This window comes from Arvicola amphibius, chromosome 12, assembly GCF_903992535.2.
Source record: "Arvicola amphibius chromosome 12, mArvAmp1.2, whole genome shotgun sequence".
Taxonomy (NCBI): domain Eukaryota; kingdom Metazoa; phylum Chordata; class Mammalia; order Rodentia; family Cricetidae; genus Arvicola; species Arvicola amphibius.
Window position 1 is genome coordinate 111146114 of NC_052058.2, and position 26489 is coordinate 111172602.

Below are 26489 nucleotides of genomic sequence, written 5' to 3' on the forward strand. Positions count from 1 at the left end.
ATATGTATATATTTGTAACTGATATATCCAAGGGTAATTTGCTTGAAAGAGTTTCTTTGACATTTTTTTATTTATTTTTTATTTTTTATTTTTTTTTTTGGGGGGGGGTTATATGCACATTTGTTTCTTTTTTTTTTTTCCCCCTCATGGTTTATTTTTTTCACATTTAAAAATTTCCATCTCCTTCCCTCCTCCTCCCCCTTTCCTCCCCTCCTCCTCCCCCTTCCCTCCCCCCCTTCTCCCCCTTCCCTCCCCTCCCCTCCACCCATACCTCCCCTCCCTCCCTCTCAAGGCCAAGGAGCCATCAGAGTTCCCCACTCTATGCTAAGACCAAGGTCCTCCCAACTCCCCCCCCCCCCCCCCCCCCCCCGGTCCAGGAAGGTGATCGACCAAGCTGAGAAGGCTCCCACAGAGCCCGTCCATGCAGAAGAACCAGAGCCCAGCACCATTGTCTTTTGCTTCTCAGTCAGCCCCCATTGTTGGCCACATTCAGAGAGACGGGTTTGGTCGCATGATCCATCAGTCCCATTCCAACTGGGGTTGGTGATCTCCCATTAGTTCTGTCCCACCATCTCCATGAGTGAACGCACCCCTCTAGTTCCTGACTTTCTCCTTCATGTTCTCGCTCCTTCTGCTCCTCATCAGGTCCTTGGGAGCTCAGTCCAGTGCTCCAATGTGGGGCTCAGTCACCTTCCCCATCTGTCGCCAGATGGAGGTTCCCTCACGGTCCTGACTTTCTTTCTCATGTTCTCTCTCCTTCTGCTCCTCATCAGGACCTTGGGAGCTCAATCCGGTGCTCCAATGTGGGGCTCTGTCATTTTCTTCATCTATCGTCAGGTGGAGGTTCTATGGTGATATGCAAGAAATTCATCAGTATGGCTATAGGAACTGGCCTTTTCAGGCTCCCTCTCCTCAGCTGCCCAAGGAACTAACTGGGGGCGTCTCCCTGAAAACCTGGGAACCCCTCTAGGGTCAAGTCTCTTGACAACCCTCAGGTAGCTCCTTAAATTGAGATATATGCTTCCCTGCTCCCATATCCACCCTTCCTATATCCCAAGCACCCCATTCTTCCGAGCTCCCCCCATTCTCCCCTTCACACTTTTCTCTCCCCATCTTCCCTTGGCCCAGTCTCGCCCAACCCTCAAGTTCCCAATTTTGCCTGGCGATCGTGTCTACTTCCAATATCCAGGAGGATTACTATATCTTTTTTTGGGTGTTCACCTTCTTATTATCTTCTCAAGGATCCCAAATTTATAGGTTCGATGTTCTTTAATTATGGCTAGAAACCGATTATGAGTGAGTACATCCCATGTTCATCTTTTTGGGTCTGGGTTATCTCACTCAGAATAGTGTTTTCTATTTCCATCCATTTGCCTGCAAAATTCAAGATGTCATTGTTTTTTACCGCTGAGTAGTATTCTAGCATGTATATATTCCACAGTTTCTTCATCCATTCTTCCACTGAAGGGCATCTAGGTTGTTTCCAGGATCTGGCTATTACAAATAATGCTGCTATGAACATAGATGAGCATATGCTTTTGTTGTATGATTGGGCATCTCTTGGGTAGATTCCCAATAGTGGAATTGCTGGGTCCTGGGGTAGGTTGATCCCGAATTTCCTGAGAAACCGCCACACTGCTTTCCAAAGTGGTTGCACAAGTGTGCATTCCCACCAGCAATGGATGAGTGTACCCCTTACTCCACAACCTCTCCAGCAAAGGTTATTATTGGTGTTTTGGATTTTAGCCAATCTGACAGGTGTAAGATGATATCTCAAAGTTGTTTTGATTTGCATTTCCCTGATAGCTAGGGAGGTTGAGCATGACCTTAAGTGTCTTTTGGCCATTCGAACTTCTTCTGTTGAGAATTCTCTGTTCAGTTCAGCGCCCCATTTTTTAATTGGGTTAATTGGCATTTTACCGTCTAGTCTCTTGAGTTCCTTATATATTTTAGAGATCAGACCTTTGTCAGTTGCAGGGTTGGTAAAGATCTTTTCCCAGTCAGTAGGCTGCCTTTGTGTCTTAGTGACAATGTCCTTTGCTTTACAGAAGCTGCTCAACTTCAGGAGGTCCCATTTATTCAATGTTGCCCTTAATGTCTGTGCAGCTGGGGTTATGCGCAGGAAACGGTTCCCTGTGCCCATTTGTTGTAGAGTACTTCCCACTTTCTCCTCTATCAAGCTCAATGTATTCAAATTAATATTGAGGTCTTTAATCCATTTGGACTTGAGTTTTGTGCATGGTGATAGATATGGATCCACTTTCATTCTTCTACAGGTTGACATCCAGTTATGCCAGCACCATTTGTTGAAGATGCCCTCTTTCTTCCATTGTGTACTTTTGGCTCCTTTATCAAAGATCAGGTGTTCATAGGTTTGTGGTTTAAGATCCGGGTCTTCTATACGATTCCATTGGTCAACTTCTCTGTTTTTATGCCAGTACCAAGCTGTTTTCAATACTGTAGCTTTGTAATAGAGTTTGAAGTCAGGGATGGTAATGCCTCCAGAAGAACCTTTATTGTATAAGATTTTTTTGGCTATCCTGGGTTTCTTGTTTTTCCATATAAAGTTGATTATTGTCCTCTCAATCTCTGTGAAGAATTTTAATGGGACCTTGATTGGGATTGCATTGAATCGATAGATTGCTTTTGGTAGAATTGCCATTTTTACTATGTTGATCCTCCCAATCCACGAGCAGGGGAGATCCTTCCATTTTCTGGTATCCTCTTCAATTTCTTTCTTCAAAGACTTAAAGTTCTTGTCAAATAAATCCTTCACTTCCTTGGTTAGAGATACTCCCAGATATCTTATGCTATTTGTGGCTATTGTGAAAGGTGATATTTCTCTGATTTCCCTCTCTGCTTCCTTATCCTTTGTGTATAGGAGGGCAACTGATTTTTTGGAGTTGATCTTGTAACCTGCCACGTTACTGAAGGAGTTTATCAGCTGTAGGAGTTCTTTGGTGGAGTTTTTGGGGTCGTTTATGTATACTATCATATCATCTGCAAATAATGAAAGTTTAACTTCTTCCTTTCCAAATTGAATCCCCTTGATTCCCTTATGTTGTCTTATTGCTATTGCTAGAACTTCAAGCACTATATTGAAGAGATAAGGGGAGAGTGGACAGCCTTGTCGTGTTCCTGAATTTAGTGGGATAGCCTTGAGTTTCTCTCCGTTTAATTTGATGTTAGCTGTCGGCTTGCTGTAAATAGCTTTTATTATATTTAGGAATGACCCTTGTATCCCTAATCTCTCCAAGACCTTTATCATAAAAGGGTGCTGAATTTTGTCAAATGCTTTTTCAGCATCTAATGAGATGACCATATGGTTTTTTTCCTTCAGTTTATTTATATGATGGATTACATTGATAGATTTTTGTATGTTGAACCAGCCCTGCATCTCTGGGATGAAGCCTACTTGATCGTAATGGATAATTTTTCTAATGTGTTCTTGGATTCGGTTTGCCAGTATTTTATTGAGAATTTTTGCGTCAATGTTCATGAGTGAGATTGGCCTGTAATTCTCTTTCTTGTTTGAGTCTTTGTGTGGTTTAGGTATCAGGGTAACTGTAGCTTCATAGAAGGAATTTGGCAGTGACTCTTGTGTTTCTATATTATGAAATACCTTAAGTAGTATAGGTATTAGGTCTTCTTGGAAGTTTTGGTAGAATTCCGCATTGAAACCATCTGGTCCTGGGCTCTTTTTGGTAGGGAGGTTTCTGATAACAGTTTCTAATTCTTCGCGACTAACAGGACGATTTAGAGCATTTACCTGGTCCTGGTTTAACTTTGGTATATGGTATTTATCTAAAATACTGTCCATTTCTTTTACATTTTCCAATTTTGTGGCATACAGGCTTTTGTAGTAAGATCTAATGATTCTCTGAATTTCCTCTGTGTCTGTGGTTATGTCCCCCTTTTCATTTCTGATCTTATTAATTTGCATGTTCTCCCTCTGCCGTTTGATTAGTTTGGCTAAGGGTTTGTCAATCTTGTTGATTTTCTCCAAGAACCAGCTTCTTGTTTCATTGATTCTTTGGATTGTTTTCTGTGTTTCTATTTTGTTGATTTCTGCCCTCAGTTTGATTATTTCCAGTCTTCTACTTCTCCTAGGTGAGTCTGCTTCTTTTTTTTCCAGAGCTTTCAGGTGTGCTGTTAAGTCACCAATGAGCGCTTTCTCTGTTTTCTTTAAGTGGGCACTTAGTGCTATGAACTTTCCTCTTAGCACTGCTTTCATTGTGTCCCATAGGTTTGAGTATGTTGTGTCTTTGTTTTCATTAAATTCAAGAAAGACTTTAATTTCTTTCTTTATTTCTTCCTTGACCCAGGTGTGGTTCAGGAGTTGACTGTTCAGTTTCCATGAGTTTGTGGGCTTTCTGGGGGTAGCATTGTTGTTGAATTCTAATTTTAATCCATGATGATCCGATAAGACACAGGTGGTTACTAATATTTTTTTTGTAACTGTGGAAGTTTGTTTTGTTACCAAGTATATGGTCAATTTTCGAAAAGGTTCCATGAGCCGCAGAGAAGAAGGTATATTCTTTCCTATTTGGGTGGAATGTTCTATAGATGTCTGTAAAGTCCATTTGGTTCATTACCTCCAATAAGTCTTTCAATTCTCTGTTAGGTTTCTGTCTGATTGACCTGTCCATTGGTGAGAGAGGAGTGTTGAAGTCTCCAACTATTAGTGTGTGTGGTTTGATGGCTGCCTTGAGTTCTAGAAGTGTTTCTTTTACATAAGTGGGAGCTTTTATATTAGGGGCATAGATATTCAGGATTGAGACTTCATTCTGATGGATTTTCCCTGTTATGAGTATAAAGTGTCCCTTTCCATCTCTTCTGATTGATTTTAGTTTGAAGTCAACTTTGTTGGAAATTATTATGGCCACACCCGCTTGTTTCTTAGGGCCATTTGCTTGATAAACCTTTTCCCAACCCTTTACTCTGAGTAGGTGTCTGTCTTTGTGGTTGAGGTGTGTTTCTTGTAAACAGCAAAATGTTGGATTCTGTTTTCGTATCCAGTCTCTTAGCCTGTGCCTTTTTATAGGTGAATTGAGTCCATTGATATTAAGTGATATTAATGACCAGTGCTTGTTAACTTCAGTCATTTTTAGTAGTAGAGTTTGTGTGTTTCCCTTCTTCTAGTTGTGCTGGTGAAGGGTCGCTAGATGCCTGAGTTATTGTGGGCATTGTTGGACTCCTTGGTTTGTGATTTTCCTTCTATTACTTTCTGCAAGGCTGGATTTGTGGCTGCGTATTGTTTAAATCTGTTTTTGTCCTGGAATATCTTGTTTTCTCCATCAATGGTGAACGCAAGCTTTGCTGGGTATAATAGTCTAGGCTTGCATCCATGTTCCCTTAGTGTCTGTAGCACATCTATCCAAGCTCTTCTGGCTTTCATGGTTTCCATTGAGAAATCCGGTGTAATTCTGATAGGTTTCCCTTTATATGTTACTTGACCTTTTTCCTTTGCAGCTCTTAATATCTGTTCTTTATTCTGTATGTTTTGTGTTTTGATTATTATATGGCGTGGGGATGCTTTCTTTTGATCCAGTCTATTTGGTGTTCTGTAGGCTTCTTGTACCTTCATAGGAACATCCTTCTTTAGGTTGGGGAAGTTTTCTTCTATAATTTTGTTGAATATGTTTTCTGGGCCTTTGAGATGTAATTCTTCTCCTTCTTCTACCCCAATTATTCTTAGGTTTGGTCTTTTCATGGTGTCCCAGATTTCCTGATTGTTTTGTGTTAAGAATTTGTTAGATTTGTTTAGTTCTTTAATCTGTGAGTTTATTTCTTCTATAGTATCTTCAGAGTCCGAGATTCTTTCTTCCATCTCTTGTATTCGGTTGGAAATACTTGTCTCTGAAGTTTCTGTTCGTTTACTCAGAGTTTCCATTTCCAGTCGTACCTCAGATTGTGTTTTCTTCAATACCTCCATTTCATTTATCAGGTCTTGTACTGTTTCCCTTACCTGTTTGATTGCTTTTTCTTGTTTTTCTTGTTTTTCTTGAGTGTCTTTGAGTGATTTATTTATTTCGTCTACCTTTTTGTTTGTTATCTCCATTTCTTTATGGCAGTTTTTTACCTCCTGTTTAAGGTCCTCTATTATTTTCATAAAGTATTGTTTAAGGTCGGTTTCTTCTATATCTTCTGGGGTAGGGTGTTCAAATCTTGTTGTTTCGGGATGTCTGGCTTGTGGTGATGTCATGTTGCCTTTCATGTTGTTGGAGGAGCTCCTGCATTGATGCCTGCCCATCTCTTCCTTCAAAAGGAGCCCGGAGGCGTTTGGTGTCCTAGACCAATCTTTGCTGTGACTGAAACTGGTTGGATCTCCCCAGTGCCAGAGGAGGACCTATTCTTTGCGTCACAATCTGAAGGAGCCTGCACTCCCTTTGGGTGGGTGGCCTTAGAACAGGAGCAGGACACCTGAGAACACTAGGGAAAACTTGGGAGAGACAGGAACGGGAGAAGCAGAAGCAAGCCTGCAGAGGGAGCTGGGGGGAGGGGGTCTGTGCTCTCTTCCAGGGCAGGTTGCCCCAGGGTCCGCATTCACTCACCAGTTCAGATGGAATGTCAGGGCACAGGATCAGGGATTCCAGGCAGCCCAGGGTCACAGCCCAGACAAAAGGGCCAAGGTGGGGGCAGGGCGGGATGGAATACCACACAGCGAACCTGGCAGCACAATCTGAAGGAGCCTGCACCCCTCCGCAGGGATCCTCAGACCTGCCTGGAGGCCAGAGTCTGACCCCTTAGGGTGGGTGGCCTTAGAACAGGAGCAGGACACCTGAGAACACTAGGGAAAACTTGAGAGAGACAGGAGTGGGAGAAGCAGAAGCAAGCCTGCAGAGGGAGCTGGGGGGAGGGGGTCTGTGCTCTCTTCCAGGGCAGGTTGCCCCAGGGTCCGCATTCACTCACCAGTTCAGATGGAATGTCAGGGCACAGGATCAGGGATTCCAGGCAGCCCAGGGTCACAGCCCAGACAAAAGGGCCAAGGTGGGGGCAGGGCGGGATGGAATACCACACAGGGAACCTGGCAGCACAATCTGAAGGAGCCTGCACCCCTCCGCAGGGATCCTCAGACCTGCCTGGAGGCCAGAGTCTGACCCCTTTGGGTGGGTGGCCTTAGAACAGGAGCAGGACACCTGAGAACACTAGGGAAAACTTGGGAGAGACCTGACATTTTTTTTACATTAATATAAGAATGACATCGTAAATTCCTGTGAAAGAGCACAATGTTGGTACTCTCCCTATGTGGCATGCCAGAACTGCAGTTACTCCCCTTGATAACCCAACCATATAAGGAAAACTTTGTTATTTATGTACAATTCTCCATGCTCCTTTGCTGCAAATACTTTTTTTTCTATTTTAGAAAATTATTTGTGCTTGCTTTAGAAAAGAAGCAAGTCCTATAAAGAGATTCTTTTTGCTATCCTGTTAATTTTAGATATTTGCACAAAAATAACTTTCGGGTCACTGTATTGCACTTCAACAGAATTGGATGCCTGTTATGTCATGATAAAGTACTGAGAATAAAATGACATATATTGAAAAATTCAGATATCTGACAAGCCAATAAATAGGTTAAACAGACAGCATAAATATTTAGATATTATGATAAAGATGAGCTATAATAATACCATCTTTAGGTACTTACACTATGTTGGTCCTTCTTTCTAAGTCCTTTTTTTTGTCATTATGACAGAATATATAACAGAGAAACTTAAACCAGGAAGGATTTATGTAGGGTTTATTTTGTCTCATGGTTTCAGATGTTAGTCCATTCTGGAGGGGAAAACACAGTGACAGCAGCAGGTGAGTCCATGCTGAAAGGGGTATATGGCAGGACCGTCGTGTGAGCTCAGGCCAGAACCAGGAGATAGCACCTTCAGGCCCACCCCAGCACCCACTTTTATTAGTATCAAAGTCTCAAGGTCTTCCCAACCTTCTAAAACAGCAATATCAGCTGGGGACCAAGTGATGAAAGGCACAAATCTGTGAAGAACATTTTATATCTGAATCGTAAACATCCCATCTACTTTTTTCTTAACTCATTTAAATTTCAGATGAAACTTTGAATATATCTGTTTTGTTTTACCCATTTTATAAACAATGTATCTTAGGGACCAGAATTCTCCCCAATCTCACAGTATGTACCAGGAAAACACACAAAGAACTCCTAAATTCCATCATACTTTGTAGCAAAAAGAAATGATTTATTCTGCCTAGTAGTATAGGATAGGGAGATTAGCAAGTGAGGTATCTTGGAATTATGCCTCAAAGAATGATAACAATCTCATCCAATGGCAAAAGGAAGGACATTTCATGAATCAATGAACTAACTAGCATGAGCTCAAGCACAGATGTACTAAGCATATGCTATAGTTGAAGGAAGGGAAAACAGTTCAAAGTATAAGGTAGGATGATAAAAAAAAGAAAAATAATTGTTGTATTTTTAAATGTTTATTTCCAGGATAAAATGGTATGTTAAAAAGTGTATGGATGCATTTATTTCTAACACAGTGCCTCAAATTTTCTTGTCACGGATATTCATCTTTAACTGTATCAAATATTTGCAACATATACAAACTCTCCAAATTTTGCAATTATGCAGTGTGAAAGGAGTGAGTGTATAGGTAGAATAACTACAGACTGGTCATCTATATGATCAGTTTTGTTAAATAAAGTATTATTTTACTCTAGGTTTATATGAGTGAATTGAAAGCACTTGCTTAGAGAGTGGGTAAACAAGCTAACATATAATGCAATATTTTTCATCTTGGATAAGCCCAACTTCCTCACTTCATTAGTTTTTAATTAAACTTCTGTCTGATTGAGTTCTCTATATCTTTCCCAAAACGTTTTGCTTCTAAAATCTCTTTCATTTGGTCCTTAACTTCCAGGAGGAGTGAAAGCAACACTGTGTTTTTTCTCTTTTTAATGTACATCATCCATTAGAGTTGCTTAAAATACAGTGTAAAAGAAATCAAAAAAGCAGTTCTATTGGGTACAGTAGTGTGAACAGAATATGCAGCATATTAAAATTATGAAGATCCAGAATCTAGCTAACAGGGAATAGAGCACAGTACAGACTATCTCTACCGTGAGAACCATAGTAAGCTTCCTGTTCTGAGTTGGGCATATAGAGGGGAGTCTTGTGTCTCTCTTGTTCCTGTGTTACCTATAGAAAAATTACGTGTCTCTCCCAGGTCCTGATCAATTGGCGATACTTCAAATGTCTGCCCCATATTCACCAAGCTGTTTCCAAATCCTGTTGTGGTTTGTTCCCTGCCTCCTCGCTCAAAAACACGCTGTTGCCTGTTGACCAATCCTTGAACAGAAAACTATATTAGTCAAAGGAAGCTGCTAGCATAATGGAAGGAGCTTGTAACTCTCACTACCTTGTGCATAGCTCATGAGCCTGGCTCTTATAGCTTCACATTTCAGCTGTAAAGGAGAGAAGGGAGTTCCCACACATCCTCCAGCATTTGCTTAGTTTTTACAGATTGTAGCATTTATAAGTCTGTTCTCAAAACTTAATGAAGAGTAAAGGACACAGAATACTCTTCTGTCTACATTTTCCTTGAATGTTGGGTGTTGAAATAACTATATCTTTCTTTTGGTGATAAACAAAGTTTTTTGTTCCTCATCCAGTTTTTATTTGTAGAGCAAGCATTTCCTGAGAACGCAGTGTGAAGCCACATAAGGAATAGCAGAAACATATAAAACTAAACACACATATAGGAGCAATGCATGGAAGTGTTTGGTCTCTCAAAAGTAGAAGCCAGGTTTGGGCAAGGTGATTAGAAGGTCCTGGATGCTCAGGTGAGTAAGTATTAGGCCTCCCCAGGATGGGTTTTATGGTGGGGGAACGAGTCTAAATGAAGCCAATGAGTGGGTGATGGGGTACCAACATGTTGGGTATAGTTATTTTTAAAGACATTTTTCTGTTAACTGCTCTGGAAGAGACTGAAACTCATGGAACTGGAGACAGAATTGAGCAGTCAATTTTAAAATGAGAATTGACTTTGCTCAAAAGGAGCTTAGATCCCAGGGGCAAGCCGTAAAGTGCACAACATTGGTGTAATACTTGTCTTTATATAGGAATCAAAGAAAGCTTGTACAACGTTTTATTTCAGTAACAAAATGTTGAGCTTCAGGTTTAGCAATAGGGCAAATTTTTAGACAGCTAATCAATATAACTGTTCTATCCCTATCTCCTCCTAATTATGTAATTATCCACAGAACTATTACAAGGAAAACTAGCCTGCTATCTTTTCTCCCTACCTTTAGCTGGTAGAGTTCTATTCCTTATCATGCTCCCTAAATTTTAATTTTTAAGCTGTTTCACCTTAAAGCAATCACCTTTGCAGTCAATTCCCCAAATAAAACATCTGCCTTTTCAATTCAAACAGCTATATGCTAAGAAATCCACCAGGGGAGTAGAATTATGTTCTCTTTTGGAAAGTAGAGATCTTTACAAAGGCAGATGCCAGTCGCCTGGTCTGCATGGCTAGTGAGCTTTTGTGTCTCCCTTCTTCCTACTCCCTGGGAAGATGTTGGTGACATCCTGATTGTTAATCATGCCTCTTGTATTAATTGACCTTTTACAGAGACTACTGAGACCAGCAAGCTCTGAGGGCATTAGTTCTGACAGTGGCTGTTTTCCTGTGGTATCTATTTGCATGGCATTTGTGGTACTAACATGCTTTAAAATAATTTCTCTTTGAAGACTTTCAGCAGCCGTTGTGAAAATCTTTTAGAAAGGTTTTGGGGGACAATGCTATTTCTGCCAAAACTACTGGGTGCTTTTGAATACAGAAGTCTGGAAAAGAAAAGTGGCTGGATATATGATATGAAGTAATACTTTTATCTTTCCTAGGTCTGCACAAGGCAGATATGGAAAATGATGAAAGGTAAAATTGGTATATTTTTTTGGAGAATGCTTGAAACTTTTAGAGGATTGATTTTAGCCCATTGCTGATAAACCCTGTGAAAGCTTGTGAAGATTTTTAGAAAATGGAAACAATATAGAGTTTTCCAGGCCCTGCCCTCTTATATGCTTCTTATTGAGCAGACAGCCACATCACAGCTGTTTGCAGAGATGACCCCTGAGAAAGTCACATATGCAGACACATGGACTGTCTCATCTTAGATTGCCTTCTTTTACCTTGTCACAATGCATATATACCCCCAAAGGCTCCAGGACATGTCATGAGGAGAGAATCTGCAGTCTATTATTATTATTATTATTATTATTATTATTATTATTATTATGCCAAAAAATACATCATGACCACAGCTTCCCTTCCCTCCATTCCTCCCAGTCACACATCCCCAGATTCATTGCTCCTTCTTTCCCTTCAGAAAGCAGCAGGTCTCCCTGGGATATCAACCAAATATGGCATAAACATGCTAGAAAAAGATAAGGCACAAATCCTCATATCAAGGCTAGACTAGGCAGCCCAGTAGAAGAAGGATACCAAGAGCAAGCAGAAAAGTCAGAGACAACCCCTGCCAACACTGATAGGAATCCCACAGAACACCAAGCTACACAATCACAACATACATGCAGATGACCTAGGTCAGCCCATGTAGGCAGAGCCAGTGACTCTGGCTGTCACTTCAGTCTCTGTGAGCCTTTATGAGCTCTGCTTACTTGGTTCTGTGAGCTGTGTTCTTCTGGAGTCCCGCTGACTCCTACAACCCTTCCTTCCTCTCTTCCAGGGGGTTTCCTGAGCTCTGCCTAACATTTGGGTGTGGGGCTCTTTCTGCATCAGCTCCCATCAGTTGTTGGATGAAGCCTCTTTGATGGTTGGGCTTGAGTATACCAGAATATCATTAGTAATCATTGACTTGTTGTTGTTGCTGCTGCTGCTGCTGCTGCTGTTCATGCATGTGTGTGTGTGTGTGTGTGTGTGAGAGAGAGAGAGAGAGAGAGAGAGAGAGAGAGAGGGAGAGAGAGAGGGAGGGAGGGAAGGAGGGAGGGAGGGAGGGAGGGAGGGAGAGAGAGAGAGAGAGAGAGAGAGAGAGAGAGAGAGGGAGGGAGGGAGAGAGAGAGAGATGTTTGGTCCTATCCTAGGTCTCTGAGAAATCCAGGCAGGGTTGAGCATAGGCTCCCTCTCTTGGGGTGGACCCCAACTCATTGGACTAGTCATTAGTTAGCCACTCTCACAAGTTCTGTCCCATGGTTATCCCAGAACACCAGACAGGCAAAACAAATTATAGGTTGAAGGTTTTATGGCTAAATTGGTGTCCTAGTGTCACCGCTGGAAGTCTTGCCTGGCTTCAGAACATGACTGGTTCAGGATCCTTATCCCCCATCACTAAGAGTCTTTGGTAGGATCACACTCATAGATTCCAGGGAGTCTCCACTGCACTAGGCTTCCAAATTGCCCCTCAAATGCACCCCTCCCCAATTCTAGTCATCTTTCCTCATATTCTCTCGTTCTCCTCCTCCTCCAACCTGATCCAATTCTCACATGGCCCCAATCTACCTGCTAAATCTATTCTATTTACTTTTCCAGAGAGATCCACATGTCTCCCACTGAACCCTTCTTTTACTTAGTCTCTTTGGGTCTGTGGATTTTAGCATGATTATCCTTTACTTTATAGCTAATTATGTCCTTATAAGGGAGTATATATATTTTGTCTTTCTGAGTCTGAGTTACCTCACTCAGTATGATTTTTTTCTACCTCCATTAATGTGTCTGCAAATTTTATTATATTTAAAAATGGCTCAGTAATACTCCAATGTATAAATGTGCCATATTTTCTTTATCAGTTCTTAAGCTAAAGGGCATCTAGGTTGTTTCCAGCTCCTGTTTATTATGAATAAAGCTTCTATGAACATATTTGAGCACATGTCCTTGTAGTAGGATAGAGAGTCCTTTGGGTGTATACCCAAGAGTGGTATAACTGGGTATTGAGGTAGGTAGATTCCCAATTTTCTGAGAAACCACTATATTGATTTGCAAAATGGCTGTACAAATTTGCACTTGCACCAGCAATCGTGGAGCATTCCCCTTGCTCCACATCCTCACCAGCATGAGTTTCATTTGTATTTTTGATCTTAGTTACTCTGATAGGTATAAGGTGTAACTTTTTCTTCTTTTCTTTTTTATTAATTTAAAAAATTTATTTATATACCAACCATACTTTTTCTTCACTCATCTCTTCTCATTCCTTCTTCTTATCTCCTTCCTACATCCCTCCACTTAATCTTAGAGTTATTTGATTTGCATTTCCCTAATGACTCAGGGTGATAAACATTTCTTTAAATTTCTCTTGGCCATTTAAGATTTCTTTGTTGAGAATTCTCTGTTTACATCTGTTGTCCATTTTTAATTGTATTATTTAGTTTATTGATGTCTAGTCTTTTGTATTCTTTATATATTTTGGATATTAGCCCTCTAGCAGATGAGAAACCTCATTCTGTATGCTGCCATTTTGCTCTATTTATGGTGTCATTTGCTTTACAGAAGTTTTTTGGTTTCTTGAGGTTTTATTTATTGTTGCTCTTTGTGCCTGCACTATTGGTGTTCTTTTCAGGAAACTGTATCCTGTGCCAATGTTTTCAAGGTTATTCCACACTTTAGCTTGTATCAGGTTTAGTTTATCTTGTTGTACATTGAGGTATTTGATTCACTTGGTCTTGAGTTTTGTGCAGAGAAATAAATATGGATTTATTTGCATTATCCTGTATGCAGACATCCAGTTAGACCATCATCATTTGCTGAAGATACTTTCCTTTTCCATTGTGTATTCCTGGCTTTCTTAACCAATGCAAAGTTCTTGGCTCTCCTCTAGCAGTTCTAATCTATAGCAACTACACCTTATTTTACTATACTTCCAATGTATTCTACTTGATCAAACTATATACATATTTCAAATGCTTTTACTTTGTTTGTTTGTTTTGTTTTGCCCCAAATTCCAAATTTTCCACAGCAATAACTGTGATATAGCCTGAATTCTAATCTGTCTAGAAACTTCCTTCACCACATTATTTGGTCTATGTCCTTTAACCTTGGCCTCTCCCAGTGTTTCAGAGCAGACCAAATGTAGGCAAATTATTTATCAGTATGGGTAACCTCTGGTCCAATTTTAATGAATTCCTTGTTCACATCCAAAACTCATACATTAGACTTGCAGTATAGTCTTTAACATCTTCCTTTGCATCAACATTCTGTCCTTCTGGATTCCATCCAGAATTGTCTATGAACCCTAGTTTATAGCATTCTTGTATTTCTCTAATCTGATTTTTGAATTTTTCTATGTTCCTATTCCAAACCCAGTTTACAAACCACATAGCCGGGTATTGTCATGGAAATGACTTTATTCACCTAGTACAAATGTCTGTGTTACTTACTGGTATTATTTACCTGACAGAAGCAACATGCAGAAGGAAAATGCTAATAATTTGCTACTCCCTAATACATGAGAAGAATATTGCAGGAATGGAATTACACAGTGAATCGGGTACTTGTCTTGATGGAAAGGCAGACAAGAAGAGGTTAAGGATAATATGTACTCAAGGACCATCTTGAATGATCTGCTTCCTCCAGCTAAGTCCAACCTCAAAAAGTTTCCACCATCTCCAAACAACTGGCCACTTGACCATAAATTTAATGAAGGAGACTCTGTGTGATACTTAATGATCACACTGTAAGGACATCTATTTATTTTGAAATAGGAACCTGGACAAGAAGACCTGAAGTTTGTAAATGGTAGAACACTCTGTAATTTAATCTTATTTGTTAGCCTTGCCCCAAGTTGATTAGCAAGGGAATAAGCAATTTGTTTAGTATCTTAGGTATACATAGTCTATATACTTCAGTTTCCTCATCAGCACTGAGTACTATCCAAAGAAAACACTTTCTTTAGTGTGTGTGTGTGTGTGTGTGTGTGTGTGTTAGTGTGTGACTGTGTTAGATAATACTTAGAAGTAGAGAACTGTGTTCTGTGCATCTGATCTCGTGACTGCCCCCAAATAGATAGTTTAATAGTTTAAATGTTCTTACTTTATATTGATATTTGTTATATCACATTCTCTTCAGGGTATAGGGTAATAAGTTTCTTTTATTATATGGAAATGTTATGCCACATGTTCTTCAGGTAATATGTCTGGAAATCAACACTAGTCCTGGAGTTATTTTCCACCACATCATCTACATTAAGAAACAGCACTTTAAAATAAAATGTCAATTTGAAGCATAAAGAATGACCTTTGCTCTTTGAAGGCACTTTGGAATACAAACTCAATGCAAACTACCAGGATAGTTTGCAGGAATTTGCTAGTAAGTGGAAAAGTTTTGTTCTTTTTGCTCCTTCCAGTTTGTTTTTCCTTTTAAGCATATCAGATTCCTTCTTTGTTCTTTTGTGGTCACTCTGACCTGGAATCTAGAGGTCTGAGTGAAGAGTTCACATTTGGTCCTCCATAGCATCCCCTGGGCAGTCAGGGGAAGTTCAAGTCAACCTGGGTGGTCCTGAGGAGAAAGAGTATAGACTGAAGTTCAGGTTTAGATTTTAAGTCCTGCAAAGAAAGAATGTCATTTTTTTTCTTATGTTATTATTCCTAGGACCCAATATAGTAACTTGCATTCTTTAAGTTCTTATAGCTGCAAAATTCCACTGTAGCGAGGATGTTTTCAAAATTCGTGTTTATGAATGTGAGCTGTGTTTTTTTCTCATAATACGCTAGACAGGACATCTTTATAAATTATCATTCATCCCGTTTTATATCCTTATGTGATAATTCTCACACTTCCTTCCCATCTGGATGGCTCCTGCTGATGGCCCAGGTCACCTACAATGCTCTATATATGTTCCATTTGTCTGTTTTGCTTGTTGGTGGTTTTGATTGTCTCCTGACACTGGAAGCTTGTCTGTAGTTTAGGTTTTGTTATAAAGAGTGATGCATCTTTTTTTTTTCTTGGAGTAAATTAATTTACTTCAGAATCACTCAATTTGGGGGGGGGGGAGCTTGTTGCTAAATATTATTAAGATGACTCTGGAATAGCCCTGTTCTGAGATTAGCATAGTCCTGCTTCAGAGCAAGCTTTTCACAGGATCCTATAGATACTTGCCTTGCCTGGTGAGTTCTCACCCTGTGTTCTTCAGGCCTTGGTGTCTCTACTCATATCTCTGCTCCCCTCAGCTGTTCAAGGCTGACTTGGGTTTCCAGTGCACATTTGTACTCTAGGAAAAGCCTCCCATCAGAAAACTCAAGAGGCTATTGAAACTTGGCCCTGAGCATCATTTCCTTGTGGAGCTGTCTTATTTGCTGCTGTTTAACACTTGAGTTGCTCTATATATTAGTTCTTGTACATTTGGAAGGCTAGTCCAAATGCCCCTGTAGGTTGTGATGGAATCACATATCAGAATTCTCCTATTTGTGCTTAAAAGTGAGCTATACTACTTTGGGATATTCCCATGGAGTGAACATGTACATTTTAAAACAGGTACCAAACAAATAAAGTAGTCATTAAAGCAATATGATTGTCTCCTATATTGTGATCAAGCTTTCAAGTTACATGTTTCCTACAACAGAATGACAGAATGGATAAGGAAAACCAGTTACAAAGTCACTGTATTTCCTCAACATTGATTTCTTTAAGAAAGAAATTTAGCCAGCTATTATACACACATATATGCATGTACATGTAAATGAGCATGCAAACAGAGCACAGAGAAGAATAAGGTTTTTCCTCATGTACTTTACATATAAGATATGCTTAACCTGAACACCTCTTTCAGTTTCTCATTTATAATTCATATTAAATTGTATCTACCCCAATGTATTTCTTGATTATTTTTCACAGATACTAATAAGGTGCCTTTCCTGATGGTATGCCTGCAGGAGAAGAAGGAAGGGTGTAGGCACAAGTTACTGAGTTTGAGTCAGGTCTTACCAGGTCTCACTCAAGATGACAATTTTCTCATTTGTTATACAATAACAGTCATCTAACATTTCTTTCATAAGATTTAAATCAAGCAATATTAAACATATACTTAATCTAAAATGCAAATTGCCTTTTAAAAATTCTAAAAACATCTATAATGTAAATATAAACAGACAAAATAATGTATGTGCACCCCTATAATTGGAACTCTCTCAATCGCTAGTTGCTTTTTGTTTCTGGATATACTAAAGTGATTAGCATTTTAGAGTTGTCTCCCAGGGAATATAGTGTAGTCTCTCATGAAAACCACACCTTTTAGTAGAGCAAAGCCTTTCTTAATATCCCAGCTTGACTGTTCTTATAAAAAGAGTCCAATAAAAGTAGGGCACAGGAATTTTTAATATCTTTAAGTGATATTTGTCTCCTAATTTTGGGTTCTTGATCCAATATTTTATTATAGAGCTCCAAGAAAAAGTTGGGCAATTAATGGCTTTACTTAATCAAAAGAACTTTATGTATTTATATTAATAATGCTTACTGGTCTTATGTTGTATGTGTACACAGTATATTTAAAACATATGAAACCACCAGTCTATTCTTGAATAAGAAATTGATATTGAATGAACAGATTGTGTATTTGACTTATCTCCTCATATTCCATAGTCAACTATCTCTGTACAGTCATCGTTCTTCCACATTTTGTGACCTACCTTCACTTAGAGCTGTGTTTGATTTTTGGTATATATGTCAGTTATTTTAAGGCCATCATATTTACCAAGTTAGACAAAATTTTCTAGTAAGATGATTATATTATAATAATGTATTTCTGCTGATCTGAACACTTTTATTTTTCATTTTAATACATTTATTAATTTTTGGTGCAGTGTATGTAATGCAGCCCGGGCACATCTTTATGTGGCTAAGGATGACATTGAACTTCTGATCTTATTGCCTCTGCCTTCTGGATGCAGATGTGTGCCACTATACTCCACCAAGTTTATGCAGTGCATGGACTCTACCCAGGGCTCTGTGCATTCTATGAAAACTCTCTGCCAACTGTGTTATATCCCCAGCACTGAACTGAGCACTTTTAATCAAATAATAATAATTTTACTGATTTGTTTGAAAATATTATTATGAACAGGATTAATAATTGTGTCCTTTTCAGATACATGTTTTGTAATAGTGCAAAAATGTAAGCCTATTTCCACCTTGTCTGAGGTCAGAGAGTTTGAAGTTGTTCAGTTGTTCACAACAATCAGGGATGTACATCCTAAATCAGAATGTGGCTACTTGGTTCTCTGGACATTAAGATGGCTCACACAAGTATATCCATTCCATCCTGAGAGAACATCAGGATGTGAAGTGTACTTCTGCTCCATCTTTTGTAATATGAGGTTACCTAGGGAGTGATTGCCTTCAGGATACTTGGTCTAGAGGGGCTTCACTGCCTAAACAACAGAGTGCTTATGACTTGATGTCTCAGATTGTTAAAGCAATTAACTGTTGGAGTGGTCCTTTGTATCATGTTAAAGAAGTCTTCGTTGCCTTCTTTCCCCTTTTGTATTGCGGTATAAGCGTATGGAAAAATTAAACACAGTGATTTTAGTATTCACTGGAATGCCCTCCTGGTATTATTCTATATTTCTGTTTTATTGTTTTTATGTGTATTCATATTCTTTATTAATATTTCTAAATTTCCACACCCCTGCCATGGAGAAGTGAGGCTGTTATGCCCAAATCCACAAAGTCCCCCAAAAGCCAACAAGGAGACCTAGTCCCATATGTAAAAGCAAAGAGCCTTTATTTTATGCAAGTTTGCAAACTCAGTCTCTCTGCATGTCCAACGTACTGGAATAAACAGAGAGCCCCGAGCTCAGTTAGAGTGGGGGTTTTATAGTTGTAAAGGTGGGAGTGAAGGGTTTCTGAGGTTCAGGACCCCTGATTGGCTGACATTTGTCAAGGGCTGTCCTGGTGAGTGTGTACCGGCAGGTGATCCTATCTATAGCAGTTGGAAAGTTAGGCATTTCCTTTGGATGGTCTGTTCATGGGTGGTGCTCAGGTAATTTTAGTTTATGGTTCTTCCAGCAACAAGATATTGCTCCAGGGTAAACTACTGAGACTCAGGTCTCCATTAAACTTATTGATATCTGAGTCCTACTCTGGCAGGTGATAATGGTTGGAAGAAAAGAACTTCCTTTGGGCTATCCGTTCATATTTAGCTTATCATGGCTGGATCCTACAATCCCCTGCAATATTTAATGAAAATTAGGGTGATTAAGTGTAGATGGCTTCAGGTCTTGGCCAAATAAATCCTCACTTTGTCTTGGTGGACCATGGCAGTACCTGCTCTTGCTCTTTCGATTTATCGTGGCCTTTTTTTTTTTTTTTTTTTTTTTTTTTTTTAGCTTATAGTAGTGTTGGCTCATGACCAGGGTTTTATGTATTTTAAGTTTGTACATCTTAGTATCTCAGACCCTTACAACAACAGGAATTAGTCCTTCAGAGCATCCCAGCCTATACTTGTGTGGAAAAAATGACGTAGAGTGGCAGCCCAATTGTCTGAGGCTCTGTCTCCCAGCTGCATGCTGGTGAGGGCCATCTGATATATTCAGTGCGTGCATTCCAGAGTGAATCACTGTCTCTACAGGTGAGGGCTTCCTGATGTGTTCAGTGAGTGCACACCAGGGCAGATCACCTGTTTCTGCAATCCTACACCAAATATTCCTGGTTATGTGGCTTCAGCCAGAACACCGGATTTCTCACTGGTAACATACATAAAATATTCATTTTTATTGCAAAGGGCTGATGTAAGGTTAGATGAGTCCATGCACATAAAATGCTTAAAAGAGTCTTGGTACACTAAATGCACTGAATAAATAATTACTGCTCTATTTCCCCCTCCATGTGACATGCAGTTATGTTTCTTCACGGTCTAGCTTGGCTTGCTCCTCTGACTGCTGCTGCTTCTGTTGCATGGGCCTAAGTGAACAGAAGTGAGCAGTGAAAAGCAGATCCTGACCTTTGGACAAGTTGGAAATGATTATTCAGAAGTGTGGATACAGTAGCTCATGTTTAAGGGCATGAGCATTGTTGTAGATAAGACATAGTGTTATTATTTCCATTACCCAGTGCTTTGACAAAATGTCTACACACCACAAGTGCTGGCACTTCCAGGGTCCAGTGCCACACATGTGTCATCAAGTGCTCAGGCATCTTCAATAGCCAGCCACCCAGGGCCCTCAAGCCCTGCGTGATCTACATGCAGCATGGTTACGTGATTTGTGTGTAAGGCAGCTACATAAGCCCCTGTGTGCATGTGCTAGAAAGCCTTTAAAAGCTGGACATGCCCACTCCAAGCTCTCTTCCTGCACCAACTTCTTCAGGCCTACACTGCACGAGTCTTTCTCTGTCTCAATAAATTCTTAAAGTGGGTTTCATTGGGTGTATCATGATCTGTTCTCACTTGTGTCTGGTCATTCCATATAGGGGTAGACTTTATTATCACCATAGTAAGTCCAGAGCTATGCTTTGCCAATGTCAGCCCTTTGCACTGTACAGCACGAGAAGTCAATATACTAAAGTCTATAGTTGCTTTATGTAGAATATAGATTTTCCTCTTGGGATATTCGGTTCAGAAATTTCTATTCTTCTACTGCATAGAAGAATAGAAATTCAGAAGTGAACTTGGGTTTGAGTTCATTAATAATTTACCTTTACCTAATTTTCTACACATTAAAAGGCAGAAAACTGAAGTTAGGCAGATGTCTCATGGAAGAGGTGGCCTATGCAGTAAGCCACTTTTGTTTCTTCATTAAGATTTAATAGTATGTTGGTCCTTACCAGTGCAAAAAGTTGTGTTCCTTTGTGCCTGACTCAGTTTTTTTTTAGCAAATTATTTTATGACTTTGACTTTCCATTTCCTTATCTCATTGTGGAATTGATTGTGTTATGATAGACAAATCAATGGTTTCTCAGAGGAATGATCACTTCTGGAGCCTCAGATTGTAAATATGGGTTTCCCCAAAGCTCCTGGAGGAGACTACAACCCTGTTGGCACTGGAATTTAGAACTCTAGACTTTTGTAGAGGTAAGATAATGAATTTGCATATTGCAGTAGGACTATGGAAATACTATGTGTAGCTTGCAGTTTGTAGAAAAGATAAAGCAGTGAGTGATGAGCACCAGATGTTCTGTGGGTACCATCGTAGCACCTCCTGTGCCTTTTGAGTCTGTCTGTGCAGTTGTCTGGTTATGAGTCATAGCTATCTTTTAGAAAAGTAACCATAACATTAAAACATGTGCAATATTTCTCAGCTAGTGAAATAACTTTATGGGATTGCTGAACTGAAAATTCCTGAGAGAACCAGTATAAAGTGGAACTGTAAAATTAGAATTATAGAACTGTGAATAAAACCCTCATACCAATTCTAATCAAACATTTGAAGGCATCATTGGTGCCAGATTTTATTCTCCCATAGTCCAAACTCTGTCACATCATTGGGTGCATCATCCTTCTGGCTTGTCACTGGACTCTCTCCTGGGGTGGTAACAGGTGTATATGTGGGCGTGGGTGAAAATGTGTGTGTAGTTGATGTATGCTTGTGGAGGCCAGAGAACAGTCTGCTTTCATTCCTTAGGAATGTCATGCACTTTAGTTTCTGAGGCAAGGTCTCTCTTGGCTGTAGATTGCCTATTAGGCTAGGCTGGCTGGTAGTGAGTCGCAAGCATCCATTTGGTTTCCATGCCCAGAATTTGAGATTACAAGTGTGTGGCACTGTGTCCAGCTTTATTTTTGTAAATGATGAGTTCTGGGAACTAAAACCCACTCCTTATGTTTGTAAGGCACACATGCTCCTCCCATTTCTAAAGCCTACCTTTCACCTGCCACCCACTCTGAAGTTAAAAAGTTAAGAAAAGTACATCCCATGTTCATCTTTTTGGGTCTGGGTTACCTCACTCAGAATAGTGTTTTCTATTTCCATCCATTTGCCTGCAAAATTCAAGATGTCATTGTTTTTTACCGCTGAGTAGTATTCTAGCATGTATATATTCCACAGTTTCTTCATCCATTCTTCCACTGAAGGGCATCTAGGTTGTTTCCAGGATCTGGCTATTACAAATAATGCTGCTATGAACATAGATGAGCATATGCTTTTGTTGTATGATTGGGCATCTCTTGGGTAGATTCCCAATAGTGGAATTGCTGGGTCCTGGGGTAGGTTGATCCCGAATTTCCTGAGAAACCGCCACACTGCTTTCCAAAGTGGTTGCACAAGTGTGCATTCCCACCAGCAATGGATGAGTGTACCCCTTACCCCACAACCTCTCCAGCAAAGGTTATTATTGGTGTTTTGGATTTTAGCCAATCTGACAGGTGTAAGATGATATCTCAAAGTTGTTTTGATTTGCATTTCCCTGATAGCTAGGGAGGTTGAGCATGACCTTAAGTGTCTTTTGGCCATTCGAACTTCTTCTGTTGAGAATTCTCTGTTCAGTTCAGTGCCCCATTTTTTAATTGGGTTAATTGGCATTTTACCGTCTAGTCTCTTGAGTTCCTTATATATTTTAGAGATCAGACCTTTGTCAGTTGCAGGGTTGGTGAAGATCTTTTCCCAGTCAGTAGGCTGCCTTTGTGTCTTAGTGACAATGTCCTTTGCTTTACAGAAGCTGCTCAACTTCAGGAGGTCCCATTTATTCAATGTTGCCTTTAAAGTCTGTGCAGCTGGGGTTATGCGTAGGAAACGGTTCCCTGTGCCCATTTGTTGTAGAGTACTTCCCACTTTCTCCTCTATCAAGCTCAATGTGTTCAAATTATTATTGAGGTCTTTAATCCATTTGGACTTGAGTTTTGTGCATGGTGATAGATATGGATCTACTTTCATTCTTCTACAGGTTGACATCCAGTTATGCCAGCACCATTTGTTGAAGATGCCCTCTTTCTTCCATTGTGTACTTTTGGCTCCTTTATCAAAAATCAGGTGTTCATAGGTTTGTGGTTTAAGATCCGGGTCTTCTATATGATTCCATTGGTCAACTTCTCTGTTTTTATGCCAATACCAAGCTGTTTTCAATACTGTAGCTTTGTAATAGAGTTTGAAGTCAGGGATGGTAATGCCTCCAGAAGAACCTTTATTGTATAAGATTTTTTTGGCTATCCTGGGTTTCTTGTTTTTCCAAATAAAGTTGATTATTGTCCTCTCAATCTCTGTGAAGAATTTTAATGGGACCTTGATTGGGACTGCATTGAATCTATAGATTGCTTTTGGTAGAATTGCCATTTTTACTATGTTGATCCTCCCAATCCACGAGCAGGGGAGATCCTTCCATTTTCTGGTATCCTCTTCAATTTCTTTCTTCAAAGACTTAAAGTTCTTGTCAAATAAATCCTTCACTTCCTTGGTTAGAGATACTCCCAGATATCTTATGCTATTTGTGGCTATTGTGAAAGGTGATACTTCTTTGATTTCCCTCTCTGCTTCCTTATCCTTTGTGTATAGGAGGGCGACTGATTTTTTGGAGTTGATCTTGTAACCTGCCACGTTACTGAAGGAGTTTATCAGCTGTAAGAGTTCTTTGGTGGAGTTTTTGGGGTCGCTTATTTATACTATCATATCATCTGCAAATAATGAAAGTTTAACTTCTTCCTTTCCAAATTGAATCCCCTTGATTCCCTTATGTTGTCTTATTGCTATTGCTAGAACTTCAAGCACTATATTGAAGAGATAGGGAGAGAGTGGACAGCCTTGTCGTGTTCCTGAATTTAGTGGGATAGCCTTGAGTTTCTCTCCATTTAGTTTGATGTTAGCTGTCGGCTTGCTGTAAATAGCTTTTATTATATTTAGGAATGACCCTTGTATCCCTAATCTCTCCAAGACCTTTATCATAAAAGGGTGCTGAATTTTGTCAAATGCTTTTTCAGCATCTAATGAGATGACCATATGGTTTTTATCCTTCAGTTTATTTATATGATGGATTACATTGATAGATTTTCGTATGTTGAACCAGCCCTGCATCTCTGGGATGAAGCCTACTTGATCGTAATGGATAATTTTTCTAATGTGTTCTTGGATTCGGTTTGCCAGTATTTTATTGAGAATTTTTGCGTCAATGTTCATGAGTGAGATTGGCCTGTAATTCTCTTTCTTGGTTGAGTCTTTGTGTGGTTTAGGTATCAGGGTAACTGTAGCTTCATAGAAGGAATTTGGCAGTGACTCTTGTGTTTCTATATGATGCAATACCTTAAGGAGTATAGGTATCAGGTCTTCTTGGAAGTTTTGGTAGAATTCCGCATTGAAACCATCTGGTCCTGGGCTCTTTTTGGTAGGGAGGTTTCTGATAACAGTTTCTAATTCTTCGCGACTAACAGGACTATTTAGAGCATTTATCTGGTCCTGGTTTAACTTTGGTATATGGTATTTATCTAAATCTCACTCATAATCGGTTTCTAGCCATAATTAAAGGACATCGAGCCTATAAATTTGGGATCCTTGAGAAGATAATAAGAAGGTGAACTCCCAAAAAAAGATATAGTAATCCTCCTGGATATTGGAAGTAGACACGATCGCCAGGCAAAATTGGGAACTTGAGGGTTGGGCAAGACTGGGCCATGGGAAGATGGGGAGAGAAAAGTGTGAAGGGAAGAACGGGGCTCGCTCGGAGGAATGGGGTGCTTGGGATATAGGAAGGGTGGATATGGGAGCAGGGAAGCATATATCCTAATTTAAAGAGCTACCTGAGGGTTGTCAAGAGACTTGACCCTAGAGGGGTTCCCAGGTTTCCAGGGAGATGCCCCCAGTTAGTTCCTTGGGCAGCTGAGGAGAGGGAGCCTGAAAAGGCCAGTTCCTATAGCCATACTGATGAATTTCTTGCATATCACCATAGAACCTCCACCTGACGATAGATGAAGAAAATGACAGAGCCCCACATTGGAGCACAGGACTGAGCTCCCAAGGTCCTGATGAGGAGCAGAAGGAGAGAGAACATGAGAAAGAAAGTCAGGACCATGAGGGAACCTCCACCTGGCGACAGATGGGGAAGGTGACTGAGCCCCACATTGGAGCACTGGTCTGAGCTCCCAAGGTCCTGATGAGGAGCAGAAGGAGCGAGAACATGAGGGAGAAAGTCAGGAACGAGAGGCGTGCGTTCACTCATGGAGATGGTGGGACAGAACTAATGGGAGATCACCAACTCCAGTTGGAATGGGACTGATGGATCATGCGACCAAACCCGTCTCTCTGAATGTGGCCAACAGCGGGGGCTGACTGAGAAGCAAAGGACAATGGCTCTGGGCTCTGATTCTTCTGCATGGACGGGCTCTGTGGGAGCCTTCTCAGCTTGGTCGATCACCTTCCTGGACCAGGGGGGAGTTGGGAGGACCCTGGTCTTAGCATAAAGTGGGGAACCCTGATGGCTCCTTGGCCTTGAGAGGGAGGGAGGGGAGGTATGGGTGGAGGGGAGGGGAGGGAAGGGGGAGAAGGAGGGGAGGGAAGGGGGAGGAGGAGGGGAGGGAGGGGGGAGGAGGAGGGAAGGAGATGGAAATTTTTAAATATAAAAAAAAAAATAAACCATGAGGAAAAAAAAAAAGTTAAGAAAAGATCCATCACCTGTTTCCCTTTTTCTTCTTTTTTCTACCTTTAAGGTCTAAGCAAATAAGTTTCTTAGCTTTAATTTTTTTCTAGAGCTATTTTTTAACCTTTCTAAAAAATTGGAAGGAACTTAATTTCTTAATCATGTAACACGTGGGGGTGGGGAGTGGCTCGTCCAGGTGCATTCTGTTTTCAGGCTTTCCAGCCATGCGACATTTGTGAAACAATTCATTCACCCTGGCTGAGCTTCAGCCGCTCCTGGAAATTGAATGTCATTGCCATATTATTCTGAAATGCTATTTTCAGAATAACAGCTCCAAATGGCTAGAAAGCTTTTTAAACATTTCTCTTCCATTAAATACACTCTTCAGTCTAGGCTTCCAAATGTCCAGCGATTCCAAAGCACCTTTAGGTAATATCATCAAAGTAAATTCCTGCCACTGATTGACAGAAATGAACTCCTAGGGTGTTAAGATATACACCTCCCCTTTATTGCTGCACTGATTGGAGCACTTTACATTGTAGAGTCAAATCTGTTGCAATGGCCCTTTGGACATGTTTGTCTTGTTGGAGGTTGAATTGTATTCATTTCTGGCTGCTTGGGTTATAGTTTGCATCTCTTTAGGGTTCTCAGTTTGCACTGACATCTGCTATAGATACTGTCTGACTAACTAAGCTGTTTTTATTTTCCTAAAGAGCAATGTGCCCTAAGGGTAAGAAAGAAAATAAAAGAAAGAACAGGGAAGGTCAAGATTTCACAACAAAGTGGGATATCAGAGAGATTCCTTATGTACTCTTTTCTTCAGAACTTAGGGACAGGAGGCTCCGGCAGAGCTGTGTTGTGCCTTGCATGCGGTTCTGCACAGGTGCAGCTGTCAGGAGCCTTGGCTGTGACTTAGCAGCTCTGTCCTTCCAATGGAGAAGTTTCAGGCTTACTCTTTCAAGATTTTCCCCAAAGGGAGGAAGTAATTGGTTATGCACAGTAAATCAAACAGCTTGGGAAATA